This window comes from Falco biarmicus, chromosome 6, assembly GCF_023638135.1.
Source record: "Falco biarmicus isolate bFalBia1 chromosome 6, bFalBia1.pri, whole genome shotgun sequence".
NCBI lineage: Eukaryota > Metazoa > Chordata > Aves > Falconiformes > Falconidae > Falco > Falco biarmicus.
In genome coordinates this window covers 63,178,468-63,200,886 of record NC_079293.1, presented here as the reverse complement: position 1 = coordinate 63,200,886, position 22,419 = coordinate 63,178,468, and the positions used below count along the sequence as shown (strand labels likewise).

The following is a 22,419-nucleotide window of genomic DNA, read 5'->3' as shown; positions in this document are numbered from 1 at the left end:
TGACAGACATTCCAGTTTAGAAAATGTAATGGTGGTTAAGCAGAGCAAAAAATTATTCAGAAAATAATCTCTTAAAATGCTAGCATATGGGAAATAAAGAATTGATAATTCTATAACACACACTGAAGAAATAGGGCAAAAGCATAAATCTTCTAATCTCTGCCCCTCACTCTTCCTCCCACAGTATTCCAACAATGAAAGTCTTACTCTCTGGATTTGCTTGTTCTACTTAGGTTATCTGTGAAATGGAAAAATAGCACACATTGAACTAACACTGATTTATGAAAATGAATGTACTATATGTTTTTAAGAATTGGTTTTGATAATCTTATGAAACACTAAAGTTAAGCTTCTTATTAATACCATATTTAGAAAAATGTTAGTGACATTTCTGGGAATCATAATTATGAGAGATGAGACTGACGGAGAAGACATTCTTCGCAGAGCAATAGCAGAAGTTAACATAAAATAATTTTTTCTGTTACTTATATAAATAATTTGGTGCAATTATAATGGTGTTCAATGATTAATATTGGAATGTTAGAATGATAACATTTAAAATAATTGCTTTTGTTCCTTTAATCTCCTAGTTTCATTGTTCTTTCATCTTCTGCTTAAATCCAAATGTCTGCATTTGAAAACTTTCAAAAAAATTTCACCGGAAAAGCTCATGGAGATATATTATCTCACTTTCTTTCCTGTCCTGAGGCTATCGTGTCTGACAGTGACAGAAAATAGTTTCAAGGACAATATAATGACAGAGATGGAATAAATTAAAGGAGAGTATAAACTACTTAGTTGCAGAAATAATTTGGTCTTGTTCTAAAACTGTAGCCTGGAATAAGTATTTTAGACTGAAAAAAATGCCTTTAACCCATGAGCAGGCTTTTAAAAAGCTGTTACTACTTAATTCACTGATAGCCATGTGTTGAAGGAACATTCCTAACATTATCCAATTACCACTTTCTCTGCAAACCATAAAATCTGAGTGAAAAGTTGATTACATATATATTCTGAAAGTATTTAATCATACCATCAACAGTGTCTTGCTGATCAGGCATAAATCTGAGGGATTAGTTAAAATACAGTGGTTGTTTTCTCAGTGCTGAAATACAGCAGATAATCCTCCAGTTGCTACTTCTACAGGGGCTAGAGCTGCTTCCACATGCCACGGTGGAGCTGATTGCAGCAGACTTTTGTCTCAGTAGCTGCAGGCCTTTTTCACACCCTTTTCCTCTCCTCTTCATAACAAGAGGCATGACCTTCTCCTAAAGTAGTCCATATGGTTTTTAGGCGACAGGAACCTCTCCTGGCCAAAGGACATGCTGCTTGGTTATCACTGTGCTGACCGAGATGCCTCTGTGCCACGGCCAGGGCTCTTGCTGGCTCTCTGCTAGGTTGTGCCCTTGCTCTAAATATGACTATTAATGACTTTTCTTGGGGGCCAAGAGCCATCCAAAGGAGGGTTTAACCAGCCCCCCTGGAAAACCTTTCGTTTTGGTTTTGTTTGCAAAAGCAGAAGCCTCAGTACCTTGGAGCTTTGGATGCTGACAGGCTGCAAATTCTTCTAAGACAAGGTTAAATTCTTGCTTTACCAGCTGAGGTCAATGCTCTGAGCATCTCCTCAACTGTGGCAGTACTGTCATAGGCAAAGACTTGCTTTTGTCAGGAATTTCAGCGCTGGGCCCAGAATACATTCAGAAATACCATATATGATACAATGTGTAATGAAGCACAGAGACAGAACTGTGAGCCTTCGGGTGAGTAGCTGGAGCAGAACAGAAGGAAACACCAAGCATGGAGGTAGGTGCAAAATCTCAGACCCAGCCCAGGGTGTGAACTCAGTAATAACTTTGAAAGGTGCTGCTTTATTTCAGATCTGAAGGTTGGCTTTTCTAGTTTTAGTGCTTTAAACGGTCTGCTGACTGTGTTGTGGCTACAGCAAAATAAAACTAGAATTTGGTGGTTAATGCATTCTCCTGTATGGAGGAAATATTTAAATTCCCGAAGGCAAAAGTCGTTTGGTGCCTGTGCAGAAACATCAAAAATGGATCAAGAACTTTAAAATCTGAAATAAACAACAACTACTGAAAGACTTTCAGTACCTCAGAAATAGCAACATGAATGTGGATTTTTTTTTTTTTTTAAATGTTAGTGTGGAAGTCCCCACATCTACTTTCTGAAATTAATTCCAAGTCCTTTATCATTTCTAGCTTTCATGACTAGTCTAATTTAACCCAGGGTGTCTATTATCCTTCAGCTGTTTTGAAAGTCTCAACAATAATTACTATTTTGTACGGTAACGCCAAACGTGACTGCTTACGTAAATATTTATGACCTTATATACCAAAATTGATTAATGATGTCAGGTAGCTAAGTTTACACACTTAAAGAAACCTGATATTAAATGCTGATTTAATACTCAGTGTTTTCTTTCTATGCATATCAAATAGAGCACTCAGCATGAATTACTGACTGCTTTTGAAAATGTAAACCTATATGTCTTTCAACTCTCTGATTAATATACAAAAAGGTAGCAGTATGCAATTCCTTTCAGAGTGGCTATGCTTGCAATACCTAGATTAAATAATTTTGAAGTTGTTATCAAAAAAAGGAAAAAAAAAAAAGACAACAAAACCAGAGCAAAACAAACTCTGAACCTGGAAGAGTGTTTTAGAAATAGTTGTTAATTTCTTTGTATGTTTACATTTACTTTGCTTTCAATAAAAACACCTAGTAGAAAAGATAAAGGGCAAAGAAACATACCTTCATGAAGACAAGTTTATTTTGGGGAATCATGGCATAACTTTTAACTACTGTATGACTACTGTGTCTCTGTAATAATTACATAAATGAATCCTGCTTTATTTCATACTATATTCCCACAATGCCTTGCCATTTCCTCAAGTGCCATACCCTTTCTATTTTTCTTAATACTTCCTCAATAGCAGCTTACTAAAAGGCTTTTAAATAACTTATGCAAGCCTTTTTTTCTTTCCTCCTTTTTTTTTTTTTTTAAATTAATCAACTGCATATTCTCTAGATACTATGAGATAAGGATTGCCCCCATTTTGCATAAATTGCTTCTTTGTTACTATTGTGCGGCTTATAGGCTCAGCTCCTTGTTAACATGGCTCACAATAAAAGTTGCGTTTGCTCAGGTCACACTAGAGACTAACACTTACCCAAAGATATTTCTGTGCTTATTGCCTTTTATCCCCCCAAATTCCTCCTCTCTGATCAATAATATTGTTAAATTTGCAACCAGTTCACCTGGGTTTGCAGTCAGGGGGTATTTCTAATGTACTTCCTTCTCTGGTTTCACATGGGCCATAACTTTTGATTTGTAAATTCTTTTAGCTGAGTGACAGCTCAGGAGCAGAGGAAAAAGAGGAAGCTTTCCTCCATCCATCCATCCGTCCGTCCATCCATCCATCCGTCCGTCCGTCCATCCGTCCATCCATCCATCCGTCCATCCACCCACCCACCCACCCACCTGACAAACTCTCCATCACCCTCAGGCTTTTTTCCTTTTAAGTCCTGCTGTAGATTTGGTTATGATTGTCCTTCCTGAGCAATGACAAAGGTTGAAATGAAGCCACTGGCAGGGGTAAGGCTAGGTCAGATCCTGCTCGGGGGGAACTTGCCTCCCCAGCTGCTTGTTGGACGGTGGCAGCAGGAACCAAGAGGGCAACATTTCCCTCCCAAAACTTAAGGAGTCTTTGTGGCTTGCTCCCCACCATCAGAAGAAAAAATACAGGATGTCACCTAAAATAAAGAAGGGTATAGACATTCCTTCTCATGTGACCACATACAAAAGCATGTTTTCTAATTTGTTATTCTGTTTCTATTCAAACAAGAGAGGCTACAATTCTTGTAGAAATCAGGCCTTTTGATTTTACTGACTTGTTACTCTATTTTCTAATCAGTATCCTGGTTTAAACAACTATCCTCCCATTCTGGAATGATTCTGTTGCAGTGCCAATTGATACATGCTCAGTAGTGTTTGCTTTTCTCCAACTCTCCCCTTATTTACAAATTGCAATATATAAAAAAAATTACAAATTCCTTAATTTAATATGCATAACACTAAAATTCCCACCTCTCATCCCCCTTGATACATGGGGTAAACTCTAATCTCTTTCTGAACCAATATGTAGTACAAGAAGAAAGTACAGTCAAGTGAGAAAAAAAATAATCTCATTGCTTAAATAAGCAAGATATGTATATTCATATATTCACAAAGAAATTCAGCAGTGTTTTAAAAATGAAAGAATTCTGGAGATTTTCCAGTTTTCTTCTGGCACTATCAGTAAGGGATATTTCAAACTGCTGTTTCTTCATCACAAATGCAGAGTCACTATTAAGCAGTACCCAGGAAGATAACCAAGCTGATGGGTCTTGCTTGATTCACTGTATGATGATCAGATCACAGGAACATAAACAATTGTTACATCTAGTGATGATGTAAGGCAAATTTCCAGGAAATAAGTCAACTATGCATTTTAATACATTATCAGCTTAAGTAGTATTAAGAAAACGTAGCTTGTGGACCAAAACCAACATATGAAATACAGCTTGTTAGTAAATGCATCAATTTCCTAATCAACTCTAAGTTGACAGAATAATGCTAACCAATAAAGGACACAGGGCACACACAGAAAGGTACTCTGTAATGTTGGGAAAGGAGGCATTCTATGCTAAAACAAAGAAAAAGAAAAGGCAGACAAGTCTTTCTATACATCCTTTCACTCACACATTGCAAATGTGAAAAGGGTATCCAAGCACCATTTGCCACATGCTCTGAAGAGCAACTTTAAAAAAAAATTGTCATTTTTTTTGTCACATTCAAAAATTTTATAAGGATGAGAGAAAAAGCTGAAATTGGACAGCGGTACGCAACAGATGGGTTGAATATCACTGTATACCTCTAATAAGAATGACAGTTTCCTTAAACAACTTTCTGTAATGAAGTTCTTTATAAAACCCAATAAATATATCTTAACAATGCCCATGTGAAATGAGAGTATTGCTAGTGTTTCCACAAAAGAGGGAACTGACCTACAGGGATTTAAGATGAATTGTCAGAATTATCACTACAGAAAGTCAGTCCAAGGAGCCTGCACCTGGTCCTATGCTGCTAGCGTCTTCAGAGAAGGGTGCCATGAACTTCAGCTGCAGTTGGGAGTTGTTCACCGTTTTGGTCAATCAGACTCCAAGTATTTCTCTTTACTTAGCCAGATGGAGTGAACTCTGAGTAAAATGCACTTGGTGGACAGCTGTGAAAAGGTAAATTTCAATCACCCGTCCACCACCACAAGGAAGCCTGTGGCAGAGGCCAGGAGAAACCCAAGACAGAGTCTTCTCTTTGGGTACACCTTCTTTGGGATAGAGTTGAAGCAATTTAAGAGGTTGCCCTCCCCTGCTGTTACAACATCCACAGCTATACTGTTTTATTCCCCTCATCAAGAGTTTGAGTCTGCTTCAGCACAAAGTCAGTGGACTTGTTTTAAACTGTCAGCAGTGAATGCAACTCAGTTGTGGAGGCAGAAATTTCCAGCTAAAGGATAGTAATGAACAGCTGGTGGGTAGTAACTGCTAAAATTGCTACACTGACTTTTGAAGCCTCAGGTGCTTCAATTTTTTCTTCCTGCATTTTTCTGCCTTAGCTGTCATATAACTTCCATTTTTACCACATACGAGACAGGCATCCTACAGAGATTAGCATATTTTTTTCTGTGTATTGCTGGTTTGTTCTCAGTGCATAGTCCCTCCAGTGCAGTGAACAAAGCAGAGGTCTGAAAAAAATAGTATGTAAGCATGAACTAAAGACTGTGCTATAATGCATACACTCAAAGGGAGTTAACTAATGCCGCATTAGGTTACTCTAGCCCATGGGTATTTACCCTGGCTACATTTCAGGGCAAAATCCTGTCATTTCTCCATGCACCCTTGCTTTTCATGACAGAAAGGTTGGACTTGTAGGCAAGAAGCATGCTGTAGCGTTCTCCCGTCTACATGGCAGTGCTGAGAGGTGCTCTACAGTACACACACGGCAGCATCTGTGTCACTGCAGCCAAGGAGCATCTGGACTTGTTCCCCACATGGAATAAATCTTTTCTTCTTCTTGCTTTAAGCATGTAATTGAAACCAGACTGTGCACTACTTCATGGAGATCCCACTAGGGAAGAGGGAACAAACACTTCACTAGGTCAAATGAATGATTTACCTACAAAGAAATGCTAGACTAAAAAATGCCGCTTTAGTTCTTGCCGATTGTCCGTCTGCTGCCGCCCCCTATACTTGCCTTCAGCAAGCCCTTGCCTCACTGCAGCAATTCTCCCATGGGCTTAACCACTTCTGCCATTTTTAAAAACTACCCTTTTCACTCCCCTGCCCATCCTGCCCCAGATTTTATTCCCGGTAAAAGCATGTTTGTGTGCTCCCTCCCCCAACATCCATCTCTATTCAAAATGATTCTTCACAATCTGTGGTAAATAACAGAAAGAAGAATGCCCTGTAAGCAGATGCTCATTCTGTTTATGTTTTCATATAATTCAATCACATTCCTTTTGTGTCTTAAAACTTGAAAAATCCACATCGATAACACATCTGTAGGGTTACAGAAGTGCATCTGAAAGTGCCAATTCACTTTTATTTGCACACTATAGTGGAGAATCAAAAGGCCAGAGGCAATAGAATGAGGAAGACTGAAATGTTGTTTGCAGTTCAGTCTGTCCATGTCTTTTCAAAAGGCTAAAACTATTATTATCCTCTCACACAGTAGCCCTATGGGTTGGTTTGTATCTTGAATTGCGAGCTTCCTATTTATGGCTTTTCCCGAGTTCTGTCATTTGCCTTGCTTGCAGAGTCTGCCTGCGAAAGCTGCAACGTCCTTCCTCTGTGGAGCAATTGCAAAAGTTGCTAAATATTATGAACACGATCCCACAACACATCTGGCAGTGCACTACACTACATAAGCTTGTTACCTCTTTGTATGGGGGAGGCCCTGAGGAAATCGTCATAAAAGTGCCATAATAATATCTACCAATGACATCTGGAAAAACAAATCCTCTAATGAAACTGGGACAACTGAGAAACACATTGAAGGGAAGCAAAGGTTTCATGCAATAAGCGCTTCCAGCAATTGGGGTGTTAAACCCATCAAGTATCACAGGACTGAAGATAACATTGCGGGGGTGGCAGAAGTGAGCAATGGATGAGTTGGAATGACTCATGTGTTTGCATGCCCCGTTCCTTGTTAGCGGTGTACTTACGCATACAGAGTTTATCTTATGTATTCTTTGTTACTTTCATTCATTTTAACCTGCAGGCTGTAAACACATTTGTTATGAAAAGAATAAAATTACACAAACTCTGTGGGAAGCCCCTGAAATCTTGCTACAGGACTATTCATCACCTTCCCATTCTCATCACAAAGGCACTGCACCATTTGTTATTATTAGATAACATGAGAAAAAGAGGAAAACATGAAAAAAGAGAGACAACACAGAATGAAGTTGGGGAAACGGGCAAAAAGCAGAGGAGACATGGTGGTGGTGCTGGAGGACAAAGAAAAAAGAGAGGAGATATGGGCACAACAGTGTGATGAAACTCAATTCCACAATAGGTTTCCTTTATAAAAAAAAAACGTTTTCTCTTGCCTCATTACTTTTCCTATTGTGATAAGGTAAGGCTTTTGAGTAATTTTGAATAGTGCCATGGCAGTGATTATCAGAACAGTCTCATGAGTACTTTTAGCCAAATAGTCTTCAGAAGTTCCTAAGTCCATTTTGTCAATTCAATGGGAATTTTAATTGACTATTAAAATACAGCATTACACAATAAAGACATTACAGCACTGCTGCAGAAATACCAGCAAATGTGCCATCAACAGAAAAGACGATTCTCTTCTGTTGGTTTATCGGAACTGCTACAACAGCATAAATAGCCTGGAGTAGCAGTAACTGAGGATAGAGAAGAGCTTTCCAAATAGGCTTTTCCCCTGAACACAAGCAAAACAAAGCAAAAGTTCAATCATTAGAACTTTAATTTTACATGATTGGGCAGTTTCTCTCTTCCCATGACTGCATATGTAAGCTCATATTTTTCTGTGTGACATAGAACGATGGGGTGCACATCTATGCAACAAAGGGCAAAAATTACATGACTAAGCGAAATTGTCTTAAGACGACACTGCACAGAATCCAGTCTCTTTCAGCGTATATGCCTTCCTTCTGATTTACCGAACAAATGTTCCAGTAACTGCACTGATTTAAGACAAGAGGATTTTTGTGTCCTCAGCTCCACAAGCTCACAGGGGTTTTGCCAGAGCTCTGTCTCAGCTGACAGTTGCTTCCATAGCAGGTTCCTCCAAACGCCATCACAGGCAGGAACGTGCCTCACCGTTCCCCGTGAGCTCTCTCACACATGCAGCACAGGGAGATGCCAGTGTGCCAGGCATCATGCCAGTGACAGTCTGTACCTAAATCAGCTCATGGCTGAGGCCAGCAAGGTTTACTGTTGCTCTGCTGTCCTCAGTGAAAGGTGTACACCACAGCCCAAACCAGCATTAAGTTGTAAGTAGACAACTTACATTTTGAAAAAATGATGTGTTCACAGGAATAAGCGTATCACAAAATCACATTAATCAGTTGAAATTTTATTTCTGGAAATCACATAAATGAAACAGCATATCTCCATGTTGTGTTTGTATGGAAGTTGTGTAAAGAAGCAAGTGACCTTCCATTTAATCATGAGTTTTCTCATTAGACAGCAAACGATTAAGAAAGCATGGTAGACTCTGTCGATGAGCAGAGTAAAGACCATACACAAACTAAAAGCAGGATGAATATTACATACTGCTGCTGGTCTCAAAGGGCTTTATTAAAAACAAAAGCATATAAAGTAGTTCCTGAACAGTATGATTTTTAATTGTGTCCTCTTGGGAAAGCTGTGCAAGACAGACTTGCTTGACTCCCTTGTAGTCTAGAGGAACCTAACAAGCTCTCAACAGATTCCCTTTGGTCTAAGACAAGTTACTGCTGAGTTTCTGGATGCTAGTTAAGTCTTAGTGGCAAATTGTGTTTTGCTGGTTTGGAAACAAATGCAATTTTATTGACATCTTTTTACTCTAAAAGAAAAAAATTGAACAAATATATAAAGGGTTTGATGTAACAGCTTCTTATATTTCTACTTTCTTATTAGTGGAAGTTTCTGACCGTACACAAACAGCAGTGTAAAACTAGCAAACAGTGGCCATTAAACCAACAATACCTGCAACGTGCCTGCCTGCAGTGAGACCACGTTGCCTTACAACTCTCAGGAAGCCACATTACCCATTTTCTTTGCCCTTGTACAGTCCAAGGCTTATTGAGCTGGATCCAGAGCAGGCAGTTGGGCACAGAACTGCAATGCCACACTTCACATCCCTCCATCATCCACACTCTGTGTTCTGTGTATAAGCAATGCATGAGGAAGGTTGGGAAGAGGAAAATCTGTAATAATTGTGGTAGCTGAATAACACGGGAGAAAAATCCCTAAAAACCCTGTAGGAGAAACTCTCTGCAGTTAACTGAGTTAAACAATAGGAAGTGCCAATGGATGTGGCTTAAATTTTGATCCTGCCTCTGTGTCATTCCTGGCTTTTTCCTGGGCTAGCAGAGGATGCTTCCTTCCCATTGGGATTTGCAGACTAATTTCTGTAGCAAGATCAATTACTTATCACAAAAGATAACAGAGAAGAAAAAGCAGAGCCCTCCTTTACCATCCTCACCTTACTTCACAGCTTGATAGGTACTGCCAGACAAAACACATGCACCAGACAAACAGGACTCTTTCCCTGATGATTAGGCACCCACTCAGAAAGAGGCAAACCCGGCTCCAGCGACTACTTGACAGAAAACAGGAGAAAGCACTCCAGCAGGGTGGCCTGTGACTCTTTGGTTTACAGTACCAAAATCTCTGTGCCAAGAGGTCTCAGTGTGACAGCCTGTAACTGGCCGGCTTCTACTGAAACCAGGGGAGCCCCACTCACAGGCACCAGCTGAGGATCTGTCCCCTCAATTACTTATGTTCGCTGTGATATGGTAACAATACAGTACATTCCCTTACCATCCCATTGCATTACATTGATCTCTCAGATGTGAAAGATGATGAAAGTATGAAGATGAAAGAAAAAGAAAAAGCTCAAAACAAGCTTACATTAAATATTCATAACTGGTAGTAATTACAAACAGAAAATAGGAGAGAAAGCAGTAGTGATTATGCCATGTCCAAATCATCTATCTGCAGCTCCCTCCAGGACTTTTTCTCCACAGATCTGTTGTTGGAGTTGGAAAGTGAGGCAGCCTTTTTAGCCTGTACCTTCGGTCAAATTTTGCTACTTTTTTTTATCTAATACATAAACGCATGGTACTGCGCTGAGTTGTGAGTAAAAGTAAGGCTTCACACCGTATTTCTACTCTCCACTAAAACCTCTAATGAAACTCTGTCTTCAGTAAAAACAAGATGGCATCTCAACTGTGCAAAACTTTTGGCTTTCAACAGCTAAACTGTTGTGCCTGTCACTTCAGATGCTAAATGTCTTCTTTTGTGTTCATAAAAGGAACTGACTTCTAATTGTTTTCATTCTTATTGATTAGGGCTTTTTAATATTATTTCTGCTTATTGTGACAAGTCAGGTGATTCTGATTGGCTGTTGTTAAGTCTGCTAACCAAAATCTTTTTAGAATGCACATGTTTAAAAGGTTGCTTTTCAAATGTAAGATGACAGCAAACCAAGAACTTTATCTGAAAGCTTCTTACACTTATATCTATTTCATGTTAAAAGTGATGAATGTGTTAACTTTCTGGAAATTATCATTTTTTCAACTACATGAAATCATGTTTATTCCATTATGTCTGTGTTTCTGTGGTGTAAAAGCTGCTATATTAAATACCAACGCATGTAGAAGAATCATGAAGTATGTCCCAGAATGTTCTTACAGGCTAAGATATGCAGCACTGCTGGATTTGAATCTCATGTCAGTGCTAGAAAAAACGTGTTCAGTCAGATAAGGGGTGAAAAAGTTTGTTGAACTCCACTATTAGTTTTCTGAGTCATAACAGTCCTCTCAAATTACAGAAAATCACAGATAATTCACCATGTTACTACTTTGAAACATTTTAATGTTCTCATAAAGAAGCCTCCTCCTCTGATACCAAACATCAGTTCATAGAAAAAAGCATGAATCCTACTTCCATGGTGAACTTGTCAGTTTTTGCCATCTGAGCACTCCACTCAGCTTTGGAGACCACAGTAGCCTTGTTAGGTTTCTAAGGAGCCCTAATTACATACATTTGAGATTGCAGAATGCTTTAATTTAAGCCAGCACACAATCAGATGCTGTGCTTTCACAAATATTCAGAAACATCATCTGCCAGGATCAAGAGTAATTGAACTGATATCTACTGGGTTTTATCTGCAGCTTGCTGCATAATTTTTCATTTTCTTTAGAAGGCTTTAACACAAAGAGAGAACATGCCTAGAGTCCCACAGAGGTGTTTTGACATTAGGCTTAATAAAGCATGAAGAACTCATTAATAAATAATGCTCTGCTAGGTTAACAAGTAAAGCTGAATGCATTCACGAGACCCAGAAGTAAATCACATCATGCATGCAGCCAAATAACTTGTTAAAATGATTGCAATGGTCCCATGTCTTCAGTGAGCTTGGCACAGCTCAACACAGCATTGCACAAATAAAAACCACTGCAGTGTATATGCATGCACCTTCAATTATAATGTTACCTGTCAATTTTTATTTGCACTCTGTGGGCTTGAGGGATTTGTAAACAAGCATTCATGACAGTGACAAAGAGATATTTATATATTGTTAAGCTTTGCTGAGAGAGCACTGCTGTCTGGAGTTTCAAAGGAAAGGACCTCTTATATTCATTGAGTTATGCATCATCCCATTCCTGTGTCAAAGGTACAAGCTTGATATGTTTTACTGCAGACACGTTTGAGTTACAGCTTTTAAGGCTCTGACAATATTTCCATATGTCCTTATCTCCCAAGGTTAAACATTCTGGCAAGTTTTGAATTAAGGTCTGAGAAGAGCTTCTAGGTGCCTGGGGTCAACGACACAAGTCCTATCAGCTTCAGCTACACCTGGATTTCATGTAGAATCTGGAGCAGGATTGTGGCAACATTAGGGTCTGGATGCACCATCCATTGTGATGACTTTTTCAGTTAAGCGCCTAAATTGGGAGCTGAAGTCACCTTAAACTCTCCCTCTAATCAATGCCAAGAGATGAACGCTTCCAGAATGTGATTCAGATCTGGGCTGCTGATTACAGAATCATCTTAAAATGAGCAAGTTCTCAATGTAGAGACTTCTGCTACATGCTTATGCTTCTAGGCAGGAAAACTCCTTAGTCCCTCCAATAAGGCCAAGGAACAGATTGTACAATTCAAGTTTGGGCCTGTGAGATCTAAGCAGTTTGTCGGGGGGTGGGGGGTGTGGGGGGGGGGGTGTGGGAAGGAAAAAAAAGAAAAATGTTTCCTTGTTTTATTTTAGTTTATATTTGAGATTCTAAGTAAAGAAGTCATGATATTCAGAAACAGGGACAAAGAATCCAAATGCATGTCAAGTCTCCATAGGCACAGCAATTCTGCATTCCTCTGTGTTAGTTCACTGTCATTGTTAAGTAATGCAACTATCTTGGAATGAATATTGATAAAAAAAAGTATTTCATGTCATCTATTTACTGAAGAACCAAATTCCAGCATATCTGGAGTGCTTATAAAAATGAGATTATTTTTCACACCTGACTGAGCTGCCAGGTTCCAAGAGTTACTGTGGATAAGAGGATCGGATGAAGCCATAATATCTTCTGAAGCTGACTTAAAATCTTGGATATATTTGATGAAAGAAATAGCTATTTAGGTGCAGCAAACCCATCTTTCCAGTTCGGTTTTTCTTTTTTAAGGGACGATATTGAAAAAAATAAACTTCAGACCCATGTCATTTTTAGAACATGAAATTGAAAAGAACCAAACATTTTCATGTGAGCCACAAATAGGGTGATTTTCATGTGACATTTTGAATTTTGCAAAACAGAACAAAAGTAGAAAAACTTTTTTTTCTTTTTTTTTTAAACATCCACAGATTTAAGCTGTTCAGGGATCTGAATTGTTAAATAAGCATCTCTGATATGGGACAGTAAGGAGAAGTGGATAAAGTGCACAGCCCATTTATTTTCCATCTTTTTCTTCCATTTACAATTGAACATAATTTCTATATATGATAGCATAAGAATACCAATGCATGAGCACAAGCCAGTGAAAATCAGAACAGTATTTTAGTGAATACACTTTCCATATGTTATCCTACGGCTTCACAATCTCTGCTGACTTGGTGTTGGGAAGCAGACTTGGTGTCAGTTACCTCTGAAAATGAGAGACCAAATTTTAGAGTTCAGTCTCTGTTCCCTTTTTGCTTTTTCTAAGTAAAGCCTAAGTATTCAAATCAGGGAAAAAATGCCCATGTTCTCAGGTGAGAAGCATGAGATTACTGAGAAACTTTCAGTGTCTGGTCAATGCAGAAGACAAATTTTTGGAGGCACCTGGCTTATGAGATCTGATCTGCCTGCAGAATATGAGTGTTAGTTGAATACACAGCACAGCCAATACAGCAATGCTGTATCTGTGTGATTGCACTATTTGAAGTGACAATCTTTCTTGCAAGCTAAGATACTTGTGAATCCTCAAATACTAAGTGGACATTAAAGTTTTTTGGGCTTTTTTTGTTTGTTTCCTGTTGTTTTTTTGTGGGTTTTTTTGGCAATTATACTGGTACATTTCTGTATCCAAATCCTGCTTGCATTATACTTCAGCTATTTATATTCTTCTAGGACCACGCCAATAATCCAGAAACATATATAAAGAGATAGATTTTTGTTCTTAAGGACATGGCTTAGGAATAACTTGGTGTTACATGACATTAGACCGCAAAATTACATCAGAAAGTTCTATCCATTGTATGCATTTACATATTTTAGAACACTACATCTACAAGATGTTAAAAACTCAAATATCCAAGATTTGTCTATGCTGTTTTATGACTATATAAAGGCACAGCTGACACTTTCAAACAAACTGCTACAGATATACATGTAGCAATATGTGCATTTTACCATGTGATGGAGTCATACAATACATACAGCTGTAAAAGGAAGTGGTTTATGGAAAGAAAATACTATTGCTACCTCATTTCTATGCACATTAATCTGCAAGGAGAAAAAATTCAGAGAATGGTATTTGTGCCACACAATATAAAAGTCAGCTAGAACAATCAATCAAAAACAATAAGGAAAAGAAAGCTATTTGATATTTTTTCCTTTTACATTACTAATATAAAAAGCAACTTGCAATTATATATTTGTAAACTATGTGTTCAATTTTAGTATATTTGAAATATTAAAAGATATTTGAAGCACTATGCAATAGCTGTTAAAGCACACTTTGTCAGGCCCATTACGACAGCAGCTTTCTTGATCTTAATCAAGATACCAGCATATTAATAAAGGAGAGAAAATACCACTGTCTATGAGAACAAAAGGAAGGACACAGAAAACTTTTGGCATCCTTTAGTATACGCATTTTGCAGCTGAGTTTGTAATTCTATTTTAGAGAAGGAAGGAGCATTTAAGATTTAAAGTAACAGTTACAAATCCAGAAAAACACACCAACCAAACTGACAAGCATAAATTCCCCAAGGAACCCAGTATTTTATGTGAGTCTCCTAGCTGAACAAAGCACACCGGCTCTCATTATACCCCGTCAAGAGCAAAATGTTCACACCCTAGTCTTCTGGCTTCCAAAGACTTCAGGAGGCAAAAGCTGGCCAGGATAATGTTTTGGAGTGTTCATTGCTCCCAGCTCCGCTGGGACTGCCCAGAGAGACAGGGAGTTTTTTTGGGGGAAGACAAAAGCACACCCCAAAGTGGATCGGTTGGCCGTTCATTCCTCAGAGGATCTGGGTTACACAAATGGTCAAGAAAAAGAAATTCCCAGATTTCTGGAGGAGTCCTCCATGCCCTTTTAGCTGGTCGGACTGCAGTAAGAATTTATGATTATGCCTTATTATTTGAGTACTGAAACAGGAGAAATTCTGCATTGTTTCCATGCCTTCTCTAACAAGCTCTGTTTTTTAAGTACCCCTCTAGGAATATACACACAATTTAGAAAAACAAATGCTTTATTCATGATAGCAATAAGTACAGCTTGGCTGCACAGATACCAATTGAATAGTAGTTTTGCATTTTTTATTTTATTCCTCCCAATAACTACATGTTCCTACAAGAGCTTCACAAACATGCACTGAGTTTTCTACACAGTTTTTAATGGAGAATGTTTTAAATAGTTTTCATAAAGTGAATGAAGCTGTGATAAGCAGCACAGCTGGTGAGCCAGTGAAGAGACTAAAAGGAAGGAATTACCAGGAGGAAAATGTTCTAGGAATGTATTTTCCTCATGAGGCCCAAAGATTAACCAATTAAATTTAGTACTTCAGTTCATATAATGGAAAATATATATGGAAAACAAACAGGGTGACTTGAGTGCTTTCTGAAAGCATCTTTGCTTTTGAGACAGAAATTTCTCTGAGAAGTATCTACCAAAAATCAAAACCATGCAAACACCAGTAAGAAAAGCAAAAAGCTAAAGACCTATATTACCATTTTACTCTTGCTTATTCCTGAATGTGAAGTGGAGGAAACACAAGAGAAATATTTAGATGACCATGTCTTACTTGGGTCATGTTGTGACCTCAGAAAATCCAGGGAAATAAAACTGCAGGTGACTGCTTACACCAACAAAATCCTCACAAATGAGATCCAGGATGCCTTCTCTCTGCTCCCTGTTGAGGGAACCAAGTAAAGCAAAGATAATGCTGTCAGGGAGAAGGTTCAAGATTTTGACAGTGAATACTAACAGTTTTACAGTTATTTCTCCTCCATAAAGACACTCGTAACTTTTCATTAATGTTTGGGACCAGGCTCCAATACCTGTTCCATCCTGAAACTGGACTCCAGCTTCCCCAAGGGTATTGAGTGCAGCTGCTCCAGTTGTGTGTTTTCATGGGGCATTATTTGCTTGCAGCTTTCACATATACTTTCATCTCTACCCACCAGTTATCCATTCCTATAAGCTAACACTGTTGTGTCCTGGCACTTCACAGATGAGGGATGTTTGACGACATCCCAGAGTTTAAATCACTCATCTTTCACCTTTCTCCTACCAAGAGCAGAAGGCTTAATTTCAGTAGATGTACAGAACTTCTGAAAGTCAACTTATTTGTTGAAAGGACTCTGTGGTGTGTACAGTTCCTAAAAGCTCGCTGCATAACAAGAAAAGATGCATTATGTCTCTCTCGGGAGCCCTCTTTGCTCAGAAGTTTTAAAATCGTTTCTTGTAGAAGCAGTTCATTTGTGGAAAAGGAAAAAATGCTCATGGATATCAAGAGATCCAAAATGGCTGTACCTTTGAGAACAAGAACAGTGCCTTCCACCAAAATGCAAATAGGAGCCTCAGAGACACTGCGGTCCAGGAGCAATGCTCTCTTACTGTGAAGAGTGAAACAGCCTTGGATACTATGAGTTATATCAACCTCTCAGAAAGTTTGCAGAGATGTCTGTGTCTAGGCCTTTGCCTGGTAGGTATGGAATAGTTTTCTAGACTTTGTTGGTTTTGCGGCCTTGTTTTCTAAACCCAGTGAAAAATTAAGAAAGACTGAAAAAAAACTGTGTCGCAAATGCTTTTAGTAGGAAGAGTTCTTGGTTCATTCTCTGGGGCCACAGCTAAGCAACAGGGACAATGCTTATCCCTGCCTTTTTCCAAGGATGTGAGCAGCCTCATTGCAAACTAATGCTTAATGGCACATGCCTAGGAATCTTGCTCAACTGGCTGCCTGGATCATTTCTGCCTTTCAACCAGTACTGTCTGGATCTCACCCAATTTCAGTCTCAGCCAGATGCTCTTCTCTAGGAGCCACTTTCCTCTAGGCAGTGCAACATCTTTGTGACGGCTCTGGTTACATCTGTGGAAAATGAGATATGCGCTTGGGTGTCATCTGCAAAGCCTGCAGCAGCTTAGCCCCTCTCTGAACAGTTTTCTGGAAGTATTGGAAAGGAATATAGGGAGAGGAGTTATAGCCCTATGGTCAGACTGCAGGTGCAGGATACTGGAAAAAACCCACAATTTTACCAGTGGTGTTTTGGGGTCTTATTGAAACCAGCTTCTGTGTCTGCAAGGTATATGAGATTGGGATACAGTCACTTTATTTAAAGCGCATTAAAAAGAAGAAGAAAGATAAATAATTGCTTATCCACATCTGAAATTAAAAAGTCCCTGCAAATTAATACAGCCACAGGAAGCTGGATTAATAATTACAAGAAATGGAAACATGGTGTACTATTTAAAATTCTCTGGATAAAACAGAATAAAGCCTGTTTTTCCTTACTGCAATATATTTTGACCAGTGTGTATTTTACATGTAATTTTATGGTGCAGAAGACATTACTGAAAGAACGGCTTTACTTGATAATTTTCTTGGTTGGTAGAGCTGATGTATTAAAAATGTTAATGCACTAAATTTACGTTTTTCTAGCCTGACTATTTCTTACTCCAATCTCTCCTTCCTCATTCTTAACCTCTTTAAAAAGTAATGATACAAAATAGGACTTCTTTTTGACAGTTTTAGTCAGAAAACCTTACTTTCCCTGCCGATTTTCATGCTCTACAAGCTTTGCCATCATAAACCACTTTGCATGTATTAAGAACAAGCATTATATTAGATGAGGCAATTTAAGTGTATCCCATTTCACTTGGTGAAACTAAGCAGCTTTGCATTATAACTAAGTTGAGCTAATGAGAATATGCTTGGAGCATGTGTTACCTGGAACTGAAGTTAGCTAGTCATTCAATACTGCAACCTGTGAGTTTGCAAAACGATGACAGGAATCCTGCTGTGAGGGAGATAGGAAAATTATTATAATCTGCATTCCTAAATTGAATGAGTATTTTGCTCAGCAGAGGCCTCTTGACTGCAAATAGTCTGAAATTACATCCTGCTGTTTGAAATGTGTTTTTTTTTCAAAGTGAGTAAAAATACCCACATTTTCTTAAATCAAATATTTTTAAATCTTATGTGAATAAAATTATTGAGAAAGGGAAAGTCATATATTCTTCACTTCCTTTTGTAAAAGCTGTTTGATATTAAAATTTTTGATAGTAGTGTTATGGTTTTATACTTTTATCTTAATTATTTAATTATTAGATTAATAAAGCTGAACATCGTATCTCCCTCATCACTTTATTACTGAAAAAATTCCATGTTTACAAGCTTCTTTTTTTTGTACAGAAGAAAATTGTAAAATAGATATTTCATCAGAATCTACTAATAGATATGATGCCCAACACAGCAGTAAGCTAAAACTCATATGTAAAGTATTCAATAAAGACTATACAAAAATGAAAAGACCACAAAGTAGCAAGCAACTACAGGGAGTAAATGTCCCCCACAAGAGCAGCATGGAAAACATAACTTCATTCATGCAAGTTCTTTATCTCATTCAAGCTAGAAATGGCACCAAAAAAAAAGAGAAAGAAAACAGTCCCAGGGATAAGTATGAGAGGCCACTGTAGTTTGAACAATCGTTATCTACTGTGTAAAAGCCACAAATACTGCAAATGCTTTGCATTACATACTGTCTGAGAGTCTAAAATGGAAGAGGGGGTGGTTCAGCTAAACCTCCCCAAATTCTCTGTTCTTTAAGTAGTGACCAGTGAAAAGGTTAAAGGTAAAGAAACATGACAGAACAACTTGCATGGACATCAGTGCTCCACAGCTGAAGTTAGAGGAGGCTTCAGCTTTGCAACACTGGTTGTGTGCATGTTTGTAATTTAAACAGACCAGCGCTAATTCTCTTGCCCAGAGTGTGGGTGACCCAGTATCTCCACCCCAAGTCAAGGTGGCTGTATTCTTAGCTGCCTCCTGGAAACCGTCCTTACCCTATGCTGCTCCCTGAACTCCACCCTGGCACCGTCTGGGGCTATGGGGCAAAACCATGCTAGGGAACATGTGAACAGATGGGATGGCTGAGCAGAAGCCAGGTATCACTCATGCCCAAGCCCTGATTTGCTGCTATAGACAGAAGTATGTAACTTTAGGTTTGCTGAAGAGGCAAAATAGCTGAGAGGAAGGTGTGGTTACTCTTGTGTGAAAGATGGTTCTCAGGAAAGCCAGCATATCAGGCAAAGGTGATGACAAGGGCAGAGACATGTCTTAAACACAACCCATTTTTCTGGAACTTAAGAGACCTTATGCTGAGTTGCAGTCATGTTGCTTTGGATTAGGATTCACAGCTCTGACCTACTTCTGAAGTGGTGGCTAGATCACTTCTGGTTTTCCTCCTCACAAAATATACTGACAGAAGACATCTTTTTTCCTGCATATTAAGTCAACCTCCCAAGACATAATTCAGTCTTCCCCTTGTCAGGGGACTCTCCTTTCAACCTCTAGGATGAAGCTGTAACCTCCAGAGCTTGGTCTGTATGCTGTATAGGCTTCACACAAAATCTCCAGGATCAATTTCAAATCTAGGTTTATGGTAAACATTCCCACTTCATAAGCCATCATATATTTTCTTTTGTGTGTGTGCTTCTTCATTAAATGCACAACACTTCTTTTGACTTAATAAGCTAGGTACTTAATCTAGTATAACATTTATTCATTTACATCAGGGTAATTTCTTACTTTTACTACTTAAGCTTCCACAGGCCTAGTGGTTAAACCTAGCTGCACTTCTGTTCTTGCAGTGTTTTCTTCTGCCAATAACAAAAGTCATTGTGGAAAATTTGGACAGGTGAAACTCCACCAGGTTTGCAGCCAGTCAGATATTTAGCTCATTTTTTCATTTCCGCTGTTTAAATGAACATATCCATTACCTATCAATGAAAATTTGATCTCCAATCTATCAAATGTCTGTAACATTTGTCATAGCATAAACTACAAAGTCCACAAAACTGAAAAATAAAGCATTTGTTTGCATAATTTTTCATCCAAATTTATATACTGGTATTAATGAATGTGTGCTTTAGTAGCAATACCATAAGCACATTGAAAGATACATAGGATCTTCTAGCTTTACCTACCCTAACATAGCAAGGCTGTGTCAACAATTGTACTGAATTTGCAGAACCTGTAATCATATACATTATATATATTTAACGGTCCACACAAATACGTATTACACAAATACCCCAAGAAGTAAAAACATGAATGCAGTGCAGGGAGGTGGAGTTCACAACACTTGAAATTTGAGCTCTGCAACTGTGTGAGGTATTCACCCCTTAGTACACACACGTATAGAAGATGTAATATTATAAAAAAATGATTACACGTTAAAGCTACAATATATCTCCTATATGAATCTTATTTTCTTGTAAAATATTTAGCTACACAGCGAGTGCACTCCACAGAACTAACATAGCTCTTGCCCACATGGAAATCTTTGCAAAATCTTACAACTTGTCTGACCTTCTGCCTTTAAATGGAGTCTGTATTTTTATATGCAGGTTATTGTTCCTACTGAACTGTATTAAAAAACTCTCAGTAACTTCAATAGAACTTAGATTAAACAAAACTGTATTGTTATTGTGGTTTTTTTCTCCTCTTCTCCTATCTGGAGTAGACATTTGGTGCCAATGGGGAAACAATTTCTTTTGATGAGGAATGATATTTTTGTCTTCTATTTACTTTATACAGGGACTAGGCATTTAGAATGCAAAAAGAAAAGCTAGCTAGAGCAGTAGACAAAAAAACATTGATTAAAAAGCGATTATTCAAATGATGTCACTAGAATCCCTCCACAAAAATGAGCAAGCAGAACTCAATTCATGTAGTTTTAATTGCATCAAGTTTGAACTCCATCTATTTTAGCCAATAGGTTTCCTGAAACTGTTTTAATAGGTTGTCGAAATGTTTAATAAGAACAAATAGTATTTGTAAAACTAATTCTTTTTTTTTTAATGGCCAAATCAAATAGGATGAGGTTGACAGTGTAAAATGGAAAATAACTTTGCCCCTTCCTCCCCCAAACCCAGACGGAGCAATAATCCTGAAGAATATTCTGCAAAGGATGGAAAACAGATGGCAATCATAGAATAAAATCAAGGTTACATGACTGTTCACTTTCCTTCTCTACTGCACGTAGCATTATCCACATCATTATAAACATTTTTTTTATAATGTTATGATTGGTGCTGAAAATCATGATGTATCTTTATGATCTTGTTACTTTCCTTGTCTGTTATGTGTTTGGGACATGACTTGATGCGCACATATGCCCACACACATTCCACCACCTTTCTGAGCATGTATCTGTTTGCAGAATGGTTTCTTCTACATTTTCGATTGTACCACAGAAAAATTACGTCAGTGAATTGTCCTGACTGAGGGTGATTTCTGGAGATGGCAGAGTGGAGACAGACCAATATCCATAGATGATATAATATTTTAACAGATATCAAGGGATAATAAAAGCATTTTATTAAAATCTCACAGCTTCCAGGAAGTTAATAGTTGCCATTAGGAAGAAATTAGGTTTTTTTCAAAGTTATATATGTCTTCAGCATTACCCTGAAGCCCACATGCCACCTTGAACAAATAAGCACACAGGTGGACAAACATCAACCCCCTTATCCCCACTGGCTGTAACCAAGGACCATCTTGTGAACAGAGGTAACTAGAATACTCTTTTCATCCCCTTTTGACCAGTTGTAAATCAGATGAGTATGATTACAATGCACTAAACTGAAGCTCAGAAGAAATACCACAAAAATGGCTAATGGCAACCAAGCTCAGAGCATGGGTAGGTCTTGCTCTTGGCGGCAGCTAGCAAGTCATTCAGAGGGCTTTAAGTTGCACCAGCTCACTAAGTACATTTTTTCCACAGCAGTCAAAAGCATGACCTCAACTATATATTAGATGTCTGTCATCCATCCACCATTTAATCCACCTGGGGCTATGTTTAAGCAACAAACTGAAACATAGTCTGCACTGCTAATGGTTAAATGAAACCATCTTGAAACTTCAGGCTTTTAAGGAATACACTAACCTTTGTGTCCTTATGCACATCCAGGAAGTCCAGGACATCTAATTTTGATGAAGAACATTCAGGATGCATTTAACTCATCTGTTCCAGTGTTCATTCTCAAGAATCTTTAGTGATTACTGAAAAGACCAGTCAAGGAATAAAGCAACTCCAGGTACGCAGATGGAAAGATCAGACATCTCTGCTGAAATAGTGTACAACTCGCTGAGCCTGTATGAAAAGAGAAGATGCTTGCTGCATAGTTGGAAAAAAAAACCCC

The 22,419-nt window shown here is 38.3% G+C and overlaps 1 protein-coding gene across 2 annotated transcripts in view; it reads right to left on the bottom strand.

Moving 5' to 3' along the window:
- The window catches only part of HS3ST5 (heparan sulfate-glucosamine 3-sulfotransferase 5), a 195,691-nt gene that overhangs the window by 72,182 nt on the left and 101,090 nt on the right, over nt 1–22,419 (bottom strand). For both annotated transcript variants that reach the window (XM_056344799.1, XM_056344798.1), the window contains one exon: nt 22,164–22,370. The gene's annotated coding sequence lies outside the window, so the exon portion shown is untranslated. The remainder of the gene's footprint in view (nt 1–22,163; nt 22,371–22,419) is intronic.